Below are 6,784 nucleotides of genomic sequence, written 5' to 3' on the forward strand. Positions count from 1 at the left end.
AGGGGGCGGCGCCGCACCGCCCGAGCCGCGGGCTCGCCGAGCCCGGCCCCGCGCAGCCGCCGCCGCTGGTCCCTCCGGCTGCGGGAGGCCGGGCGGGAGTCGGAGCGATGAGGGTCCAGGACCACGTTCAGCTGAGGGTGCTGCCGACTTGGCAGTTTGGACCCGGCAACAGGCTGCGTCCGGGGGCGTCAGTCTGTCCGTCCCTTGCAGGCGGTGGCGGCAGCAGGACTGGGAGTCCCGAGTCGCAGGCCGTTGGGGCTCGCAGATGTTTAAAAGGCCTGTGGGTGCGTAGCTAGGGCAGAGCACCCTGCCAGGTCATTATTTTGATATGCGTCTCCAGGTAGAAGCAGTTGGATAGAATAATATATACAAAAGCATAATTGCCCCTCTTTTGAAAGTCACTTCCGATAGGCTATTAGGCAAAGAAAAAAAAAGCCTTACTTTAGAGCCCCTTTCGTCAGAGGCGCCCGGTGGGCACAGGCAGGCCGCGAAGAGCCCGTGGGTGCAGTCACAGCCCCCAAGGTGGGTGCCGCAGCGGCGGGGTCAGGTTCCGTTTTAGAAGAAACTGGCAGGAAATAAAGCGCTGTTCTCGCGGGGAGGGGGGGTATTTCTGTGAAGGAGGCCACTGTGGCTTGACTGGCTCGCGTTGGAGAAAAGCCATCATGAAGGGACAACCCTGTTAACCTCAAAATGCTGGGACACCACAGGGACAATCATTCCTGTAGAAGAGGATTGTAAACTGGGATAACGTTTTTCGTATCAGCACACTTCTCACTGTTAGTGTTTTTTAAAGTCCTGGCGATTCTACACAATAACTTAGCAGCAAGTAATTAAAAAGAAAAATAATTGTTAATATTGCATTTACTAAGAACATTTACCATGTGCAAGGGCTCTGTGCTTCAAAGAGGCCAGAAGTACTTGAGCATCTGCTAGGTAGGAAGGTTGATGTGCCTGTGATCTCGCTGCATGCTCAGTACTCTGCACTGTCATCTCTCTAGGTTGAAGTTACTTCCCAGAGGATGTGTAGTAGGTCCAAGATTTCTATTCAGGTGGTTGTCCCCCCCCCCCCAAAATCTTTATTCTCACAGCACTGCTACCTTGATAGAGACATGATTCATAGTTGCTGCCCTTCAGCAGCTTTACTGATCTGGAGAAGTTTCTGTAAACAATTGCACATCTGTAACAATCTATAAACAGTTGCACAAAGTGGAGGCAAGGTACATGTACACAAATAGCTGGATGCATATATTATCAATAGATATAAAAGTAACAGTAAGGAAATTCTTATAGAACACTGTAGGGGGGAAATAGTTGCAAAAGAGAACTCCAAGGATCTCAAATTTTAATGTGCAAATGAAACACCAGGGGATCTTACTGAAGCCAACTCTGATTCAGTAGGTCTGGGATAGGACTTGAGGTTTTGCATTTCTAACTAGAAAATGCTGCTGATGCTGCTGGTCTATGCATCACTCTTTAAGTAGCAAGATTCTAGGAATTATTTAACTTGAATGTGTGGAGGGTTTTGGGGATGGAGAAGATGGGAGGAGAGTGAGAATAGAAAATACTTGGAGCCTTGTGGCTGAAAGTTGTGAATATTACACAAACTAAAATATATGAATTATTATTTCTAGGTACCTAATCTAACCATTTTATAATTAGTAAATTAGTTCACAATAGGCATTAAGTTTTTCACTTTCAAAAGTCAGTGCTTATGGTAAGGATCCTGGCTCTATTATCACTGGCAGTGACAGTCATTGTTTTATGCTATGCATTTGTTTCTTTCAGACATCTGTATTCTGTTCTGTAGTGCATAGTACAAAATGTTATGTACCCTGACTCAAACTTGTAATGACCAATAAGCACATAACAAAAGCATCTTTTGCTCAATAGTGTACTATGAATTTTTAATTTATAGACCTGGAATTTCTTTAGCAGGTTGCCTTCATATGAAAGTTGCATTGATTTACAATGTTAAAGGGAAATTTTTTTAAAGTCTAGAAAATATAAGACAGGCTAATAGTAAAAATGCATTAATTTTCTGGTATAGGCTGGCAAGAACAATATTCACCGTGAAGTTTATGTGGAGAAAGAACAAGTCAAAGAGGAGAAACCATGGTGCCTTTCATTTACTTATATCCTTTCAATTTTTATTGATGTGCAAGTAGTCTTTGTACATTCTAGTTATCAATCCCTTGCCAGTTGTAGACATTATAAATATCTTCTTCCAGTCTTCGCCTGTCTCTTAACTTTGTCCATGGGGTTTTTCCTTGGATAGTTCTTAATTGATTTTATGAAACCAAAATTAAGGATATTGATCCTTATGGCTTGTGTTTTTGCAATCTTAACAAGTTTTTCTCTACTCCTAAGTCACAAATATTTTTCTGCATTTTTTACATTATTTTAATTTTATCTTTCACATCAAAGTCCGTTGTACTTCAAATTTGCATATGGTGGGAGATGGGAAGACATCTCAATTTTTCTATATAACTAAGTCAGTTTTCAGCAAATTATCCTATGAATCAGGGATTGGCAAACCTTTTCTGTAAAGGGCCAGAGAGTAAATATTGTAGGCATTGGAAGATGTACTGTCTCTGTTGCAACTACTCAGCTCTGCTGTTGTAGTGTGGAGACAGTCACAGACAATATGTAAACAAAAGAGAGCACCTGTGTTCCACATATCACAAAATATTATTTTTATTTTAAATTTTAAATAATAGGCTTCATTTTTGGTGAGTTTCAGCTTCACATAAAAATTAAGCAGAAAGTACAGAAGGTTCCCATATACTTCCTGCCCCCACAAGTGCTCAGCCTTCCCTACTATCAACATCCCACACCAGAGTGGTACATTTGTTACAACTGATGAATCTACATTGGCACTTCATCACCCAAAGTCCATACTTTACATTAGGTTTCGCTCTTGCTGTGCAGTCTATGGGTTTTGACATGTATGTAATGACATGTATCCACCAGTATAGTTTCATACGGAATAGTTTCACTACCTCCTATAGACTGAATATTTGTGTCTCCCCAAAATTCGTATGTTAAATCCTAACACCCAGTGTGATGGTATTTGGGAGTAGGGTTTTTGGGAGATGATTGGATTGAGCCCTCATGAATGGGATTAGAGTCATTATAAAAGAGGTCCCTTGCCCACTTCAACCATGTGAGAACACAGCTAAAAGAAAGCTGTCTATGAACCAGAAAGCAGGCTCTCCAAGTACTAGGTCTGCTGGTGCCTTGATCTTGGACTTCCCTGCCTTCAGAACTGTGAAAAATCATTTCTGTTGTTTATAAGCCACTCTGTTGATGGTATTTTGTTATAGCAGCCCAAAAGGATTGAGACCCTGCCCTAATAATCCTCTGAGCTCTGCCTATTCATTCTTTCCCCTACGTCAACCCCTGACAACCACTCATCTTTTTATTGTCTCCATGGTTTTGCCTTTTCCAGAATTTCATTTAGGTGGAATTACATAGTATGTGGCCTTTTCAGATTGGCTTCTTTCACTAAGTCTTTTCATGACTTGATAACTCATTTCTTTGTAGCACTAATATTTTATAATCTGAATGTACCACAGTTTATTTCCCCGTTCACTTATTGAGTGATATCTTGGCTGCTTCCAGGTTTTGGCAATTATGAATAAAGCTGCTGGACACATTCATGTGCAGGTTTTTGCGTGGGCATAAGTTTCCAGCTTATCTGCATAAATACCAAGGAGCACAATTGCTGGATTGTATGGTAAGAGTATAGTTTTGTAAAAAATTGCCAGACTCTTTTCCGAAGTGGCTGTACCATTTTGCATTCCCACAAGAAACAAACAAGCGTTCATGTTGCTCCACACCCTTGTCAGCATTTGGTGTTGTTAGTGTTTTGGATATTGGCCACTCTATTAGGTTTGTAGCAGTATCTCACTGTTGATTTATTTGCAATTCCCTACTGCCATATAACGTTGGGCACCTTTTCATATGCTTATTTGCCATCTGTATATCTTCTTTTTAGTAAGGTGTCTGTTTGGGTTTTTGGCCCATTTTTAAATCAGGTTGTTTGTTTTCTTCTTGTCTACTTTGAAGAGTTCTTCGCATATTTTGTATAACAGTGTTTATCAGATGTGTCTTTTGCAAATAGTTTCTCCTAGTCTATGGCTTGTCTTCTCATTCTCTTGATTGTATATTTTGCAGAGCAGAAGTTTTTAATTTAATGAAGTCTTGTAATTTTTCCCCACAGATTGTATGTTTGCTGTTGCATCTAAAAAGTCATCACCAAACCCAAGATCATCTAGATTTTCTACTATGTTACCTTTTAGGAGTTTTATAATTTTTCATTTTACATATACATTGATGATCCATTTTGAGTCAGTTCTTATCATGGGTGTAAGGTTTATGCCTACACTTATTTTTTTGCATGTGGATATCCAGTTGCTCCATTTGTTGAAAAGACTATTTTTGTCCTTTGTCAAAGATCGATTGACTATATTTGCATGAGTCTATTTCTGGGCTCTCTATTCTGTTCCATTGATCTATTTATCGTTTCACCTACACCACACTTTCTTGATTACTAGTTTTTATAGGAACCGCTGATGTTGTGTAGTGTTATTTTTCCAACTTTGTTCTTCTCTTTCAATATTGTGTTGGCTATTTTGGGTCTTTTGCCTCTCCGTGGAAACTTTAGAATCAATTTGTCAAGATCCACAAAACATATCACTAGGATTTTTATTGGGATTGTTTTGAATTTATAGATCAAGTTTGGAAGAACTGACATCTTGACCATATTGAGTTTTCTTATCCATGAACATGGAATATTTCTCCAACTAATTTAGTTCTCTTATTTCTTTCATTAGAATTTTGTAATTTTCTTCATATAGATCTTGTTCTATGAATTTTAGAATTCAACTTTTGAGGTTCAAAAAAATCACCTAGGGGTTTTAATTGCTGTTACATTGAATTTATAGATTAATTTGAAGGGAATTGAATTTTTAGTCTGCTAAGTTGTCCCCATTCATGAATACATTATCTCTGCAATTATTCAGATCTTTTATGTCTTGTAATGGAGTTTTTGAAAATTTCTCTGGGAGTGACTTGCACATTCCACCTTAGGATAATTGCTGGATAATTTCTAATTTTTGTTTCTATTGTGAATAATTTCTGTTATCTTTTCAAGGAGATTATTAATACAGAGAGGTAGCTTAAAGAGTTGTTAAATTGATCTTATATACAACAACCTTACTGAATACTTTAGTTTTGAAAATTTGTTAACTATATGAGGTTTTCTATGTAGATCATGATATCATCAATTAATGAGAATTTTATCTTTTTTCCCTAAACCATCACTTCTCCATTTATATGTATTAATTTAATTTGAAAATGATATGCTGAGACAAAAAGATTAAAATTCAATATTTATTAGATTTTTCAAAGCTTTTTAAAAGTGATAAGAGAAAATGGCATCTAAATTGTTTAAAGAAAATGTGGCATCAACAAAATAAAAATTTACCTAAAAATGATTGTAACAGACAGCGCATATCCTAAGATAACTATTTTGATGTCTATAAACTCTCTTTCTTGACTAATGTAGTCAAGAAACAGAATTCAGTCTGAATCCTGAGCTTTATGGATATAGTTCCTTATTTTGGCCCCAATGAAGGGATTTAACTGTTCCTGGTCCAGCTCTAGACTATGCAGCCCCCTTCAGTCACTTGCATCAGAATTACCTTGTGTGCCTGATAAAAATGAAGATTCCTAGCCTCACCCCACGACTTGAAAAATAAGAAATCTCTGCTGATATTACCTTGACATCCACAATTTTAACATGAACCCTCCATCCCCAATGATTCTTATGTCTATAAGCTTGAGAATCATTATGTCAGGAGGAGAGAGCATAGAACCTGACCTCCAGACAAATGGACATCACCAACAAAAGTCCAGCTTCCATCTCCTTGCTCCCCAGAGTAGAATCCTGGGAGAAGAAATAGAGATTTCTATTCTCCCTTCTTCTTACAAGAACCTTGCCATTCCTTATGGTGTAGATACATAAAAGGAAAACATGAAAATGACTGGCCCACAATTTATCGGCCTACCCAGAGCAAGCCATTGTACTGTTTGAGGACAGTTCTAAAAAGTCAGTGCTGTTTCAGGAAATAGTAGAGATATTCTCTCATGGGCATCATTACTAAAAAGTACACCCTGAAATTTATCAGGGACTCACTCCTGCCACAGTAGGAAAGCTTGGAGAATCAGGAGAGAGTCATGAAGGGGCCTAGTCACTGGCTTTAAATCTGCAGCAGGAACATGACTTCAGGGCAAAGCAAAGCCCCAGGCCCAACACTGGGTCAGTGGTTTTATGTTTCCATTAAAGTATTATTGCCAATCCCAAAATCCCACAGCAAGTAAAGAAAAGTATTGACCAGATAGATAATGAGAACAATTTAAAAATTTACATTGCATTCTAGTAAATTCTAAAAATGAACATGATATAAATATTAGAACTAAGGGGAAAAACTCACCTAGAGTTTTAGATTTTTTTTTCATTTCTAAAAAGCCAAAGGCACCACAAACGTAGTTTATATTTGTTGTAAAACCTCACATTTCAACACCTGGAGTCATTATCATGATTTTTTTTTTAATGTATCTTTTACTGATTTCAGAGAGAGGAAAGGAGAGGGGGAGAGAGAGAGAAATGTCAGTGATGAGAGAGTCATTGATGGGCTGCCTCCTGCACGCCCCCAACTAGGGATGGAGCCCGCAACCCGGGCATATGTCCTGACCGGGAATCAAACCCTGATCTCCTGGA

The sequence above is a fragment of the Miniopterus natalensis genome, chromosome 9, assembly GCF_054644295.1.
Source record: "Miniopterus natalensis isolate mMinNat1 chromosome 9, mMinNat1.hap1, whole genome shotgun sequence".
In the NCBI taxonomy this organism is placed as follows: domain Eukaryota; kingdom Metazoa; phylum Chordata; class Mammalia; order Chiroptera; family Miniopteridae; genus Miniopterus; species Miniopterus natalensis.